At 45.4% G+C, this 14796-nt stretch overlaps 18 non-coding genes across 18 annotated transcripts; all 18 read left to right on the top strand.

The window, feature by feature from the left end:
* Window positions 1-344: 344 nt before the first annotated feature.
* AC3HAE_014381 (transfer RNA arginine (anticodon ACG)) lies at window positions 345-417 on the top strand. The gene has a single exon. It is a non-coding gene; the product is annotated as a tRNA-Arg (tRNA).
* Window positions 418-1160: 743 nt separating this feature from the next.
* On the top strand, window positions 1161-1233 carry AC3HAE_014379 (transfer RNA arginine (anticodon ACG)). Its single transcript has one exon. It is a non-coding gene; the product is annotated as a tRNA-Arg (tRNA).
* A 743-nt stretch (window positions 1234-1976) lies between these two features.
* AC3HAE_014378 (transfer RNA arginine (anticodon ACG)) lies at window positions 1977-2049 on the top strand. Its single transcript has one exon. It is a non-coding gene; the product is annotated as a tRNA-Arg (tRNA).
* Window positions 2050-2780: 731 nt separating this feature from the next.
* Window positions 2781-2853, top strand: AC3HAE_014377 (transfer RNA arginine (anticodon ACG)). The gene has a single exon. It is a non-coding gene; the product is annotated as a tRNA-Arg (tRNA).
* A 743-nt stretch (window positions 2854-3596) lies between these two features.
* Window positions 3597-3669, top strand: AC3HAE_014376 (transfer RNA arginine (anticodon ACG)). Its single transcript has one exon. It is a non-coding gene; the product is annotated as a tRNA-Arg (tRNA).
* Window positions 3670-4400: 731 nt separating this feature from the next.
* Window positions 4401-4473, top strand: AC3HAE_014375 (transfer RNA arginine (anticodon ACG)). Its single transcript has one exon. It is a non-coding gene; the product is annotated as a tRNA-Arg (tRNA).
* Window positions 4474-5204: 731 nt separating this feature from the next.
* On the top strand, window positions 5205-5277 carry AC3HAE_014374 (transfer RNA arginine (anticodon ACG)). The gene has a single exon. It is a non-coding gene; the product is annotated as a tRNA-Arg (tRNA).
* Window positions 5278-6020: 743 nt separating this feature from the next.
* AC3HAE_014372 (transfer RNA arginine (anticodon ACG)) lies at window positions 6021-6093 on the top strand. Its single transcript has one exon. It is a non-coding gene; the product is annotated as a tRNA-Arg (tRNA).
* Window positions 6094-6836: 743 nt separating this feature from the next.
* AC3HAE_014371 (transfer RNA arginine (anticodon ACG)) lies at window positions 6837-6909 on the top strand. The gene has a single exon. It is a non-coding gene; the product is annotated as a tRNA-Arg (tRNA).
* A 731-nt stretch (window positions 6910-7640) lies between these two features.
* Window positions 7641-7713, top strand: AC3HAE_014370 (transfer RNA arginine (anticodon ACG)). The gene has a single exon. It is a non-coding gene; the product is annotated as a tRNA-Arg (tRNA).
* Window positions 7714-8456: 743 nt separating this feature from the next.
* On the top strand, window positions 8457-8529 carry AC3HAE_014369 (transfer RNA arginine (anticodon ACG)). Its single transcript has one exon. It is a non-coding gene; the product is annotated as a tRNA-Arg (tRNA).
* Window positions 8530-9272: 743 nt separating this feature from the next.
* AC3HAE_014367 (transfer RNA arginine (anticodon ACG)) lies at window positions 9273-9345 on the top strand. The gene has a single exon. It is a non-coding gene; the product is annotated as a tRNA-Arg (tRNA).
* Window positions 9346-10088: 743 nt separating this feature from the next.
* AC3HAE_014366 (transfer RNA arginine (anticodon ACG)) lies at window positions 10089-10161 on the top strand. The gene has a single exon. It is a non-coding gene; the product is annotated as a tRNA-Arg (tRNA).
* A 743-nt stretch (window positions 10162-10904) lies between these two features.
* Window positions 10905-10977, top strand: AC3HAE_014365 (transfer RNA arginine (anticodon ACG)). The gene has a single exon. It is a non-coding gene; the product is annotated as a tRNA-Arg (tRNA).
* Window positions 10978-11720: 743 nt separating this feature from the next.
* AC3HAE_014364 (transfer RNA arginine (anticodon ACG)) lies at window positions 11721-11793 on the top strand. Its single transcript has one exon. It is a non-coding gene; the product is annotated as a tRNA-Arg (tRNA).
* A 743-nt stretch (window positions 11794-12536) lies between these two features.
* On the top strand, window positions 12537-12609 carry AC3HAE_014363 (transfer RNA arginine (anticodon ACG)). Its single transcript has one exon. It is a non-coding gene; the product is annotated as a tRNA-Arg (tRNA).
* Window positions 12610-13352: 743 nt separating this feature from the next.
* Window positions 13353-13425, top strand: AC3HAE_014361 (transfer RNA arginine (anticodon ACG)). Its single transcript has one exon. It is a non-coding gene; the product is annotated as a tRNA-Arg (tRNA).
* Window positions 13426-14168: 743 nt separating this feature from the next.
* On the top strand, window positions 14169-14241 carry AC3HAE_014360 (transfer RNA arginine (anticodon ACG)). Its single transcript has one exon. It is a non-coding gene; the product is annotated as a tRNA-Arg (tRNA).
* The last annotated feature ends 555 nt before the right edge of the window (window positions 14242-14796 follow it).

Genomic DNA, 14796 nt, shown 5'->3' with positions numbered 1-14796 from the left:
GCAATGTTTACAACTTCTCGTGGGTGTTTATTTGCAAACCCTTCGACCAATCCTAACAGAGTAGGTGTGCGGACCAATCACAGCAGTCTGGGCCACTCGGGAGGGGGGCCTTAAAGCGACATGATACAAAAGAGGACGTTTCTGAAAGATGCGGAAATTGGTTTTGCAGAAATGAACAGTTTGAGAATAAAAAGGGGTACTTTTTAACATACAGGCATGTAACCTTATTCTAGTAATACCCCTAAATGCAATTATTAACCCTGAAAATGCGTAATAGGGGATCTTTGAAGCAAGCAACCTTTCTTATTTGACGCATTCGAATTGAGTCACTTTTATGTACACGTGGGTTAGTGGCGCAATGGATAACGCGTCTGACTACGGATCAGAAGATTCCAGGTTCGACTCCTGGCTAGCTCGGAAGAATTTTAAATGCCCAGAAAAGTATATTGGGTCATTATTCAAAGGAACGCCATGCGACACCCCTAATTACACCAAGGGTAACGGTTTGAGTTTCGAAAGAGAAGAAACGAGCGAGCGCCAAGAAACTCTAAGGGGTGGTGTCCTTCTTTTGGACTTTTCCCTTTGCTTTAGACTGTTAAATGACGTATGTATGCATGTTTTACGTCTTCTACGCTAGAAAAATCAAAGTCCGAGCCATGGGGAGTATGCGTTCCCACCTAGAGCGTCCATCAATAAGTGCGTGAAACAGCTCGTTTGTGCTCAGACTTTACTTCCGTAACAGTCTGACGGCAGACGGTGCAGTGGAGGGAGCTGAAGTGCAGAAGTCTCACCTCCCGGGTACCCGCAATGTTTACAACTTCTCGTGGGTGTTTATTTGCAAGCTCACGTGCAAACCCTTCGACCAATCCTAACAGAGTAGGTGTGCGGACCAATCACAGCAGTCTGGGCCACTCGGGAGGGGGGCCTTAAAGCGACATGATACAAAAGAGGACGTTTCTGAAAGATGCGGAAATTGGTTTTGCAGAAATGAACAGTTTGAGAATAAAAAGGGGTACTTTCTAACATACAGGCATGTAACCTTATTCTAGTAATACCCCTAAATGCAATTATTAACCCTGAAAATGCGTAATAGGGGATCTTTGAAGCAAGCAACCTTTCTTATTTGACGCATTCGAATTGAGTCACTTTTATGTACAAGTGGGTTAGTGGCGCAATGGATAACGCGTCTGACTACGGATCAGAAGATTCCAGGTTCGACTCCTGGCTAGCTCGGCAGAATTTTAAATGCCCAGAAAAGTATATTGGGTCACTATTCAAAGGAACGCCATGCGACACCCCTAATTACACCAAGGGTAACGGTTTGAGTTTCGAAAGAGAAGAAACGAGCGAGCGCCAAGAAACTCTAAGGGGTGGTGTCCTTCTTTTGGACTTTTCCCTTTGCTTTAGACTGTTAAATGACGTATGTATGCATGTTTTACGTCTTCTACGCTAGAAAAATCAAAGTCCGAGCCATGGGGAGTATGCGTTCCCACCTAGAGCGTCCATCAATAAGTGCGTGAAACAGCTCGTTTGTGCTCAGACTTTACTTCCGTAACAGTCTGACGGCAGACGGTGCAGTGGAGGGAGCTGAAGTGCAGAAGTCTCACCTCCCGGGTACCCGCAATGTTTACAACTTCTCGTGGGTGTTTATTTGCAAGCTCACGTGCAAACCCTTCGACCAATCCTAACAGAGTAGGTGTGCGGACCAATCACAGCAGTCTGGGCCACTCGGGAGGGGGGCCTTAAAGCGACATGATACAAAAGAGGACGTTTCTGAAAGATGCGGAAATTGGTTTTGCAGAAATGAATAGTTTGAGAATAAAAAGGGGTACTTTTTAACATACAGGCATGTAACCTTATTCTAGTAATACCCCTAAATGCAATTATTAACCCTGAAAATGCGTAATAGGGGATCTTTGAAGCAAGCAACCTTTCTTATTTGACGCATTCGAATTGAGTCACTTTTATGTACACGTGGGTTAGTGGCGCAATGGATAACGCGTCTGACTACGGATCAGAAGATTCCAGGTTCGACTCCGGGCTAGCTCTGAAGAATTTTAAATGCCCAGAAAAGTATATTGGGTCATTATTCAAAGGAACGCCATGCGACACCCCTAATTACACCAAGGGTAACGGTTTGAGTTTCGAAAGAGAAGAAACGAGCGAGCGCCAAGAAACTCTAAGGGGTGGTGTCCTTCTTTTGGACTTTTCCCTTTGCTTTAGACTGTTAAATGACGTATGTATGCATGTTTTACGTCTTCTACGCTAGAAAAATCAAAGTCCGAGCCATGGGGAGTATGCGTTCCCACCTAGAGCGTCCATCAATAAGTGCGTGAAACAGCTCGTTTGTGCTCAGACTTTACTTCCGTAACAGTCTGACGGCAGACGGTGCAGTGGAGGGAGCTGAAGTGCAGAAGTCTCACCTCCCGGGTACCCGCAATGTTTACAACTTGTCGTGGGTGTTTATTTGCAAACCCTTCGACCAATCCTAACAGAGTAGGTGTGCGGACCAATCACAGCAGTCTGGGCCACTCGGGAGGGGGGCCTTAAAGCGACATGATACAAAAGAGGACGTTTCTGAAAGATGCGGAAATTGGTTTTGCAGAAATGAACAGTTTGAGAATAAAAAGGGGTACTTTCTAACATACAGGCATGTAACCTTATTCTAGTAATACCCCTAAATGCAATTATTAACCCTGAAAATGCGTAATAGGGGATCTTTGAAGCAAGCAACCTTTCTTATTTGACGCATTCGAATTGAGTCACTTTTATGTACACGTGGGTTAGTGGCGCAATGGATAACGCGTCTGACTACGGATCAGAAGATTCCAGGTTCGACTCCTGGCTAGCTCGGAAGAATTTTAAATGCCCAGAAAAGTATATTGGGTCATTATTCAAAGGAACGCCATGCGACACCCCTAATTACACCAAGGGTAACGGTTTGAGTTTCGAAAGAGAAGAAACGAGCGAGCGCCAAGAAACTCTAAGGGGTGGTGTCCTTCTTTTGGACTTTTCCCTTTGCTTTAGACTGTTAAATGACGTATGTATGCATGTTTTACGTCTTCTACGCTAGAAAAATCAAAGTCCGAGCCATGGGGAGTATGCGTTCCCACCTAGAGCGTCCATCAATAAGTGCGTGAAACAGCTCGTTTGTGCTCAGACTTTACTTCCGTAACAGTCTGACGGCAGACGGTGCAGTGGAGGGAGCTGAAGTGCAGAAGTCTCACCTCCCGGGTACCCGCAATGTTTACAACTTCTCGTGGGTGTTTATTTGCAAGCTCACGTGCAAACCCTTCGACCAATCCTAACAGAGTAGGTGTGCGGACCAATCACAGCAGTCTGGGCCACTCGGGAGGGGGGCCTTAAAGCGACATGATACAAAAGAGGACGTTTCTGAAAGATGCGGAAATTGGTTTTGCAGAAATGAACAGTTTGAGAATAAAAAGGGGTACTTTCTAACATACAGGCATGTAACCTTATTCTAGTAATACCCCTAAATGCAATTATTAACCCTGAAAATGCGTAATAGGGGATCTTTGAAGCAAGCAACCTTTCTTATTTGACGCATTCGAATTGAGTCACTTTTATGTACACGTGGGTTAGTGGCGCAATGGATAACGCGTCTGACTACGGATCAGAAGATTCCAGGTTCGACTCCTGGCTAGCTCGGAAGAATTTTAAATGCCCAGAAAAGTATATTGGGTCATTATTCAAAGGAACGCCATGCGACACCCCTAATTACACCAAGGGTAACGGTTTGAGTTTCGAAAGAGAAGAAACGAGCGAGCGCCAAGAAACTCTAAGGGGTGGTGTCCTTCTTTTGGACTTTTCCCTTTGCTTTAGACTGTTAAATGACGTATGTATGCATGTTTTACGTCTTCTACGCTAGAAAAATCAAAGTCCGAGCCATGGGGAGTATGCGTTCCCACCTAGAGCGTCCATCAATAAGTGCGTGAAACAGCTCGTTTGTGCTCAGACTTTACTTCCGTAACAGTCTGACGGCAGGCGGTGCAGTGGAGGGAGCTGAAGTGCAGAAGTCTCACCTCCCGGGTACCCGCAATGTTTACAACTTCTCGTGGGTGTTTATTTGCAAACCCTTCGACCAATCCTAACAGAGTAGGTGTGCGGACCAATCACAGCAGTCTGGGCCACTCGGGAGGGGGGCCTTAAAGCGACATGATACAAAAGAGGACGTTTCTGAAAGATGCGGAAATTGGTTTTGCAGAAATGAACAGTTTGAGAATAAAAAGGGGTACTTTTTAACATACAGGCATGTAACCTTATTCTAGTAATACCCCTAAATGCAATTATTAACCCTGAAAATGCGTAATAGGGGATCTTTGAAGCAAGCAACCTTTCTTATTTGACGCATTCGAATTGAGTCACTTTTATGTACACGTGGGTTAGTGGCGCAATGGATAACGCGTCTGACTACGGATCAGAAGAATCCAGGTTCGACTCCTGGCTAGCTCGGAAGAATTTTAAATGCCCAGAAAAGTATATTGGGTCATTATTCAAAGGAACGCCATGCGACACCCCTAATTACACCAAGGGTAACGGTTTGAGTTTCGAAAGAGAAGAAACGAGCGAGCGCCAAGAAACTCTAAGGGGTGGTGTCCTTCTTTTGGACTTTTCCCTTTGCTTTAGACTGTTAAATGACGTATGTATGCATGTTTTACGTCTTCTACGCTAGAAAAATCAAAGTCCGAGCCATGGGGAGTATGCGTTCCCACCTAGAGCGTCCATCAATAAGTGCGTGAAACAGCTCGTTTGTGCTCAGACTTTACTTCCGTAACAGTCTGACGGCAGGCGGTGCAGTGGAGGGAGCTGAAGTGCAGAAGTCTCACCTCCCGGGTACCCGCAATGTTTACAACTTCTCGTGGGTGTTTATTTGCAAACCCTTCGACCAATCCTAACAGAGTAGGTGTGCGGACCAATCACAGCAGTCTGGGCCACTCGGGAGGGGGGCCTTAAAGCGACATGATACAAAAGAGGACGTTTCTGAAAGATGCGGAAATTGGTTTTGCAGAAATGAACAGTTTGAGAATAAAAAGGGGTACTTTTTAACATACAGGCATGTAACCTTATTCTAGTAATACCCCTAAATGCAATTATTAACCCTGAAAATGCGTAATAGGGGATCTTTGAAGCAAGCAACCTTTCTTATTTGACGCATTCGAATTGAGTCACTTTTATGTACACGTGGGTTAGTGGCGCAATGGATAACGCGTCTGACTACGGATCAGAAGATTCCAGGTTCGACTCCTGGCTAGCTCGGAAGAATTTTAAATGCCCAGAAAAGTATATTGGGTCATTATTCAAAGGAACGCCATGCGACACCCCTAATTACACCAAGGGTAACGGTTTGAGTTTCGAAAGAGAAGAAACGAGCGAGCGCCAAGAAACTCTAAGGGGTGGTGTCCTTCTTTTGGACTTTTCCCTTTGCTTTAGACTGTTAAATGACGTATGTATGCATGTTTTACGTCTTCTACGCTAGAAAAATCAAAGTCCGAGCCATGGGGAGTATGCGTTCCCACCTAGAGCGTCCATCAATAAGTGCGTGAAACAGCTCGTTTGTGCTCAGACTTTACTTCCGTAACAGTCTGACGGCAGACGGTGCAGTGGAGGGAGCTGAAGTGCAGAAGTCTCACCTCCCGGGTACCCGCAATGTTTACAACTTCTCGTGGGTGTTTATTTGCAAGCTCACGTGCAAACCCTTCGACCAATCCTAACAGAGTAGGTGTGCGGACCAATCACAGCAGTCTGGGCCACTCGGGAGGGGGGCCTTAAAGCGACATGATACAAAAGAGGACGTTTCTGAAAGATGCGGAAATTGGTTTTGCAGAAATGAACAGTTTGAGAATAAAAAGGGGTACTTTCTAACATACAGGCATGTAACCTTATTCTAGTAATACCCCTAAATGCAATTATTAACCCTGAAAATGCGTAATAGGGGATCTTTGAAGCAAGCAACCTTTCTTATTTGACGCATTCGAATTGAGTCACTTTTATGTACAAGTGGGTTAGTGGCGCAATGGATAACGCGTCTGACTACGGATCAGAAGATTCCAGGTTCGACTCCTGGCTAGCTCGGCAGAATTTTAAATGCCCAGAAAAGTATATTGGGTCACTATTCAAAGGAACGCCATGCGACACCCCTAATTACACCAAGGGTAACGGTTTGAGTTTCGAAAGAGAAGAAACGAGCGAGCGCCAAGAAACTCTAAGGGGTGGTGTCCTTCTTTTGGACTTTTCCCTTTGCTTTAGACTGTTAAATGACGTATGTATGCATGTTTTACGTCTTCTACGCTAGAAAAATCAAAGTCCGAGCCATGGGGAGTATGCGTTCCCACCTAGAGCGTCCATCAATAAGTGCGTGAAACAGCTCGTTTGTGCTCAGACTTTACTTCCGTAACAGTCTGACGGCAGACGGTGCAGTGGAGGGAGCTGAAGTGCAGAAGTCTCACCTCCCGGGTACCCGCAATGTTTACAACTTCTCGTGGGTGTTTATTTGCAAGCTCACGTGCAAACCCTTCGACCAATCCTAACAGAGTAGGTGTGCGGACCAATCACAGCAGTCTGGGCCACTCGGGAGGGGGGCCTTAAAGCGACATGATACAAAAGAGGACGTTTCTGAAAGATGCGGAAATTGGTTTTGCAGAAATGAATAGTTTGAGAATAAAAAGGGGTACTTTTTAACATACAGGCATGTAACCTTATTCTAGTAATACCCCTAAATGCAATTATTAACCCTGAAAATGCGTAATAGGGGATCTTTGAAGCAAGCAACCTTTCTTATTTGACGCATTCGAATTGAGTCACTTTTATGTACACGTGGGTTAGTGGCGCAATGGATAACGCGTCTGACTACGGATCAGAAGATTCCAGGTTCGACTCCGGGCTAGCTCTGAAGAATTTTAAATGCCCAGAAAAGTATATTGGGTCATTATTCAAAGGAACGCCATGCGACACCCCTAATTACACCAAGGGTAACGGTTTGAGTTTCGAAAGAGAAGAAACGAGCGAGCGCCAAGAAACTCTAAGGGGTGGTGTCCTTCTTTTGGACTTTTCCCTTTGCTTTAGACTGTTAAATGACGTATGTATGCATGTTTTACGTCTTCTACGCTAGAAAAATCAAAGTCCGAGCCATGGGGAGTATGCGTTCCCACCTAGAGCGTCCATCAATAAGTGCGTGAAACAGCTCGTTTGTGCTCAGACTTTACTTCCGTAACAGTCTGACGGCAGACGGTGCAGTGGAGGGAGCTGAAGTGCAGAAGTCTCACCTCCCGGGTACCCGCAATGTTTACAACTTGTCGTGGGTGTTTATTTGCAAACCCTTCGACCAATCCTAACAGAGTAGGTGTGCGGACCAATCACAGCAGTCTGGGCCACTCGGGAGGGGGGCCTTAAAGCGACATGATACAAAAGAGGACGTTTCTGAAAGATGCGGAAATTGGTTTTGCAGAAATGAACAGTTTGAGAATAAAAAGGGGTACTTTCTAACATACAGGCATGTAACCTTATTCTAGTAATACCCCTAAATGCAATTATTAACCCTGAAAATGCGTAATAGGGGATCTTTGAAGCAAGCAACCTTTCTTATTTGACGCATTCGAATTGAGTCACTTTTATGTACACGTGGGTTAGTGGCGCAATGGATAACGCGTCTGACTACGGATCAGAAGATTCCAGGTTCGACTCCTGGCTAGCTCGGAAGAATTTTAAATGCCCAGAAAAGTATATTGGGTCATTATTCAAAGGAACGCCATGCGACACCCCTAATTACACCAAGGGTAACGGTTTGAGTTTCGAAAGAGAAGAAACGAGCGAGCGCCAAGAAAATCTAAGGGGTGGTGTCCTTCTTTTGGACTTTTCCCTTTGCTTTAGACTGTTAAATGACGTATGTATGCATGTTTTACGTCTTCTACGCTAGAAAAATCAAAGTCCGAGCCATGGGGAGTATGCGTTCCCACCTAGAGCGTCCATCAATAAGTGCGTGAAACAGCTCGTTTGTGCTCAGACTTTACTTCCGTAACAGTCTGACGGCAGACGGTGCAGTGGAGGGAGCTGAAGTGCAGAAGTCTCACCTCCCGGGTACCCGCAATGTTTACAACTTCTCGTGGGTGTTTATTTGCAAGCTCACGTGCAAACCCTTCGACCAATCCTAACAGAGTAGGTGTGCGGACCAATCACAGCAGTCTGGGCCACTCGGGAGGGGGGCCTTAAAGCGACATGATACAAAAGAGGACGTTTCTGAAAGATGCGGAAATTGGTTTTGCAGAAATGAACAGTTTGAGAATAAAAAGGGGTACTTTCTAACATACAGGCATGTAACCTTATTCTAGTAATACCCCTAAATGCAATTATTAACCCTGAAAATGCGTAATAGGGGATCTTTGAAGCAAGCAACCTTTCTTATTTGACGCATTCGAATTGAGTCACTTTTATGTACACGTGGGTTAGTGGCGCAATGGATAACGCGTCTGACTACGGATCAGAAGATTCCAGGTTCGACTCCTGGCTAGCTCGGAAGAATTTTAAATGCCCAGAAAAGTATATTGGGTCATTATTCAAAGGAACGCCATGCGACACCCCTAATTACACCAAGGGTAACGGTTTGAGTTTCGAAAGAGAAGAAACGAGCGAGCGCCAAGAAACTCTAAGGGGTGGTGTCCTTCTTTTGGACTTTTCCCTTTGCTTTAGACTGTTAAATGACGTATGTATGCATGTTTTACGTCTTCTACGCTAGAAAAATCAAAGTCCGAGCCATGGGGAGTATGCGTTCCCACCTAGAGCGTCCATCAATAAGTGCGTGAAACAGCTCGTTTGTGCTCAGACTTTACTTCCGTAACAGTCTGACGGCAGACGGTGCAGTGGAGGGAGCTGAAGTGCAGAAGTCTCACCTCCCGGGTACCCGCAATGTTTACAACTTCTCGTGGGTGTTTATTTGCAAGCTCACGTGCAAACCCTTCGACCAATCCTAACAGAGTAGGTGTGCGGACCAATCACAGCAGTCTGGGCCACTCGGGAGGGGGGCCTTAAAGCGACATGATACAAAAGAGGACGTTTCTGAAAGATGCGGAAATTGGTTTTGCAGAAATGAACAGTTTGAGAATAAAAAGGGGTACTTTCTAACATACAGGCATGTAACCTTATTCTAGTAATACCCCTAAATGCAATTATTAACCCTGAAAATGCGTAATAGGGGATCTTTGAAGCAAGCAACCTTTCTTATTTGACGCATTCGAATTGAGTCACTTTTATGTACACGTGGGTTAGTGGCGCAATGGATAACGCGTCTGACTACGGATCAGAAGATTCCAGGTTCGACTCCTGGCTAGCTCGGAAGAATTTTAAATGCCCAGAAAAGTATATTGGGTCATTATTCAAAGGAACGCCATGCGACACCCCTAATTACACCAAGGGTAACGGTTTGAGTTTCGAAAGAGAAGAAACGAGCGAGCGCCAAGAAACTCTAAGGGGTGGTGTCCTTCTTTTGGACTTTTCCCTTTGCTTTAGACTGTTAAATGACGTATGTATGCATGTTTTACGTCTTCTACGCTAGAAAAATCAAAGTCCGAGCCATGGGGAGTATGCGTTCCCACCTAGAGCGTCCATCAATAAGTGCGTGAAACAGCTCGTTTGTGCTCAGACTTTACTTCCGTAACAGTCTGACGGCAGACGGTGCAGTGGAGGGAGCTGAAGTGCAGAAGTCTCACCTCCCGGGTACCCGCAATGTTTACAACTTCTCGTGGGTGTTTATTTGCAAGCTCACGTGCAAACCCTTCGACCAATCCTAACAGAGTAGGTGTGCGGACCAATCACAGCAGTCTGGGCCACTCGGGAGGGGGGCCTTAAAGCGACATGATACAAAAGAGGACGTTTCTGAAAGATGCGGAAATTGGTTTTGCAGAAATGAACAGTTTGAGAATAAAAAGGGGTACTTTCTAACATACAGGCATGTAACCTTATTCTAGTAATACCCCTAAATGCAATTATTAACCCTGAAAATGCGTAATAGGGGATCTTTGAAGCAAGCAACCTTTCTTATTTGACGCATTCGAATTGAGTCACTTTTATGTACACGTGGGTTAGTGGTGCAATGGATTACGCGTCTGACTACGGATCAGAAGATTCCAGGTTCGACTCCTGGCTAGCTCGGAAGAATTTTAAATGCCCAGAAAAGTATATTGGGTCATTATTCAAAGGAACGCCATGCGACACCCCTAATTACACCAAGGGTAACGGTTTGAGTTTCGAAAGAGAAGAAACGAGCGAGCGCCAAGAAACTCTAAGGGGTGGTGTCCTTCTTTTGGACTTTTCCCTTTGCTTTAGACTGTTAAATGACGTATGTATGCATGTTTTACGTCTTCTACGCTAGAAAAATCAAAGTCCGAGCCATGGGGAGTATGCGTTCCCACCTAGAGCGTCCATCAATAAGTGCGTGAAACAGCTCGTTTGTGCTCAGACTTTACTTCCGTAACAGTCTGACGGCAGACGGTGCAGTGGAGGGAGCTGAAGTGCAGAAGTCTCACCTCCCGGGTACCCGCAATGTTTACAACTTGTCGTGGGTGTTTATTTGCAAGCTCACGTGCAAACCCTTCGACCAATCCTAACAGAGTAGGTGTGCGGACCAATCACAGCAGTCTGGGCCACTCGGGAGGGGGGCCTTAAAGCGACATGATACAAAAGAGGACGTTTCTGAAAGATGCGGAAATTGGTTTTGCAGAAATGAACAGTTTGAGAATAAAAAGGGGTACTTTCTAACATACAGGCATGTAACCTTATTCTAGTAATACCCCTAAATGCAATTATTAACCCTGAAAATGCGTAATAGGGGATCTTTGAAGCAAGCAACCTTTCTTATTTGACGCATTCGAATTGAGTCACTTTTATGTACACGTGGGTTAGTGGCGCAATGGATAACGCGTCTGACTACGGATCAGAAGATTCCAGGTTGGACTCCTGGCTAGCTCGGAAGAATTTTAAATGCCCAGAAAAGTATATTGGGTCATTATTCAAAGGAACGCCATGCGACACCCCTAATTACACCAAGGGTAACGGTTTGAGTTTCGAAAGAGAAGAAACGAGCGAGCGCCAAGAAACTCTAAGGGGTGGTGTCCTTCTTTTGGACTTTTCCCTTTGCTTTAGACTGTTAAATGACGTATGTATGCATGTTTTACGTCTTCTACGCTAGAAAAATCAAAGTCCGAGCCATGGGGAGTATGCGTTCCCACCTAGAGCGTCCATCAATAAGTGCGTGAAACAGCTCGTTTGTGCTCAGACTTTACTTCCGTAACAGTCTGACGGCAGACGGTGCAGTGGAGGGAGCTGAAGTGCAGAAGTCTCACCTCCCGGGTACCCGCAATGTTTACAACTTCTCGTGGGTGTTTATTTGCAAGCTCACGTGCAAACCCTTCGACCAATCCTAACAGAGTAGGTGTGCGGACCAATCACAGCAGTCTGGGCCACTCGGGAGGGGGGCCTTAAAGCGACATGATACAAAAGAGGACGTTTCTGAAAGATGCGGAAATTGGTTTTGCAGAAATGAACAGTTTGAGAATAAAAAGGGGTACTTTCTAACATACAGGCATGTAACCTTATTCTAGTAATACCCCTAAATGCAATTATTAACCCTGAAAATGCGTAATAGGGGATCTTTGAAGCAAGCAACCTTTCTTATTTGACGCATTCGAATTGAGTCACTTTTATGTACACGTGGGTTAGTGGCGCAATGGATAACGCGTCTGACTACGGATCAGAAGATTCCAGGTTCGACTCCTGGCTAGCTCGGAAGAATTTTAAATGCCCAGAAAAGTATATTGGGTCATTATTCAAAGGAACGCCATGCGACACCCCTAATTACACCAAGGGTAACGGTTTGAGTTTCGAAAGAGAAGAAACGAGCGAGCGCCAAGAAACTCTAAGGGGTGGTGTCCTTCTTTTGGACTTTTCCCTTTGCTTTAGACTGTTAAATGACGTATGTATGCATGTTTTACGTCTTCTACGCTAGAAAAATCAAAGTCCGAGCCATGGGGAGTATGCGTTCCCACCTAGAGCGTCCATCAATAAGTGCGTGAAACAGCTCGTTTGTGCTCAGACTTTACTTCCGTAACAGTCTGACGGCAGACGGTGCAGTGGAGGGAGCTGAAGTGCAGAAGTCTCACCTCCCGGGTACCCGCAATGTTTACAACTTCTCGTGGGTGTTTATTTGCAAGCTCACGTGCAAACCCTTCGACCAATCCTAACAGAGTAGGTGTGCGGACCAATCACAGCAGTCTGGGCCACTCGGGAGGGGGGCCTTAAAGCGACATGATACAAAAGAGGACGTTTCTGAAAGATGCGGAAATTGGTTTTGCAGAAATGAACAGTTTGAGAATAAAAAGGGGTACTTTCTAACATACAGGCATGTAACCTTATTCTAGTAATACCCCTAAATGCAATTATTAACCCTGAAAATGCGTAATAGGGGATCTTTGAAGCAAGCAACCTTTCTTATTTGACGCATTCGAATTGAGTCACTTTTATGTACACGTGGGTTAGTGGTGCAATGGATTACGCGTCTGACTACGGATCAGAAGATTCCAGGTTCGACTCCTGGCTAGCTCGGAAGAATTTTAAATGCCCAGAAAAGTATATTGGGTCATTATTCAAAGGAACGCCATGCGACACCCCTAATTACACCAAGGGTAACGGTTTGAGTTTCGAAAGAGAAGAAACGAGCGAGCGCCAAGAAACTCTAAGGGGTGGTGTCCTTCTTTTGGACTTTTCCCTTTGCTTTAGACTGTTAAATGACGTATGTATGCATGTTTTACGTCTTCTACGCTAGAAAAATCAAAGTCCGAGCCATGGGGAGTATGCGTTCCCACCTAGAGCGTCCATCAATAAGTGCGTGAAACAGCTCGTTTGTGCTCAGACTTTACTTCCGTAACAGTCTGACGGCAGACGGTGCAGTGGAGGGAGCTGAAGTGCAGAAGTCTCACCTCCCGGGTACCCGCAATGTTTACAACTTCTCGTGGGTGTTTATTTGCAAGCTCACGTGCAAACCCTTCGACCAATCCTAACAGAGTAGGTGTGCGGACCAATCACAGCAGTCTGGGCCACTCGGGAGGGGGGCCTTAAAGCGACATGATACAAAAGAGGACGTTTCTGAAAGATGCGGAAATTGGTTTTGCAGAAATGAACAGTTTGAGAATAAAAAGGGGTACTTTCTAACATACAGGCATGTAACCTTATTCTAGTAATACCCCTAAATGCAATTATTAACCCTGAAAATGCGTAATAGGGGATCTTTGAAGCAAGCAACCTTTCTTATTTGACGCATTCGAATTGAGTCACTTTTATGTACACGTGGGTTAGTGGCGCAATGGATAACGCGTCTGACTACGGATCAGAAGATTCCAGGTTCGACTCCTGGCTAGCTCGGAAGAATTTTAAATGCCCAGAAAAGTATATTGGGTCATTATTCAAAGGAACGCCATGCGACACCCCTAATTACACCAAGGGTAACGGTTTGAGTTTCGAAAGAGAAGAAACGAGCGAGCGCCAAGAAACTCTAAGGGGTGGTGTCCTTCTTTTGGACTTTTCCCTTTGCTTTAGACTGTTAAATGACGTATGTATGCATGTTTTACGTCTTCTACGCTAGAAAAATCAAAGTCCGAGCCATGGGGAGTATGCGTTCCCACCTAGAGCGTCCATCAATAAGTGCGTGAAACAGCTCGTTTGTGCTCAGACTTTACTTCCGTAACAGTCTGACGGCAGACGGTGCAGTGGAGGGAGCTGAAGTGCAGAAGTCTCACCTCCCGGGTACCCGCAATGTTTACAACTTCTCGTGGGTGTTTATTTGCAAGCTCACGTGCAAACCCTTCGACCAATCCTAACAGAGTAGGTGTGCGGACCAATCACAGCAGTCTGGGCCACTCGGGAGGGGGGCCTTAAAGCGACATGATACAAAAGAGGACGTTTCTGAAAGATGCGGAAATTGGTTTTGCAGAAATGAACAGTTTGAGAATAAAAAGGGGTACTTTCTAACATACAGGCATGTAACCTTATTCTAGTAATACCCCTAAATGCAATTATTAACCCTGAAAATGCGTAATAGGGGATCTTTGAAGCAAGCAACCTTTCTTATTTGACGCATTCGAATTGAGTCACTTTTATGTACACGTGGGTTAGTGGCGCAATGGATAACGCGTCTGACTACGGATCAGAAGATTCCAGGTTCGACTCCTGGCTAGCTCGGAAGAATTTTAAATGCCCAGAAAAGTATATTGGGTCATTATTCAAAGGAACGCCATGCGACACCCCTAATTACACCAAGGGTAACGGTTTGAGTTTCGAAAGAGAAGAAACGAGCGAGCGCCAAGAAACTCTAAGGGGTGGTGTCCTTCTTTTGGACTTTTCCCTTTGCTTTAGACTGTTAAATGACGTATGTATGCATGTTTTACGTCTTCTACGCTAGAAAAATCAAAGTCCGAGCCATGGGGAGTATGCGTTCCCACCTAGAGCGTCCATCAATAAGTGCGTGAAACAGCTTGTTTGTGCTCAGACTTTACTTCCGTAACAGTCTGACGGCAGACGGTGCAGTGGAGGGAGCTGAAGTGCAGAAGTCTCACCTCCCGGGTACCCGCAATGTTTACAACTTCTCGTGGGTGTTTATTTGCAAGCTCACGTGCAAACCCTTCGACCAATCCTAACAGAGTAGGTGTGCGGACCAATCACAGCAGTCTGGGCCACTCGGGAGGGGGGCCTTAAAGCGACATGATACAAAAGAGGACGTTTCTGAAAGATGCGGAA

Source organism: Micromesistius poutassou (genome assembly GCF_964030765.1).
Source record: "Micromesistius poutassou genome assembly, chromosome: 5".
Classification (NCBI taxonomy): Eukaryota; Metazoa; Chordata; class Actinopteri; order Gadiformes; family Gadidae; genus Micromesistius; species Micromesistius poutassou.
This window is presented reverse-complemented; position numbering and strand designations above follow the sequence as displayed.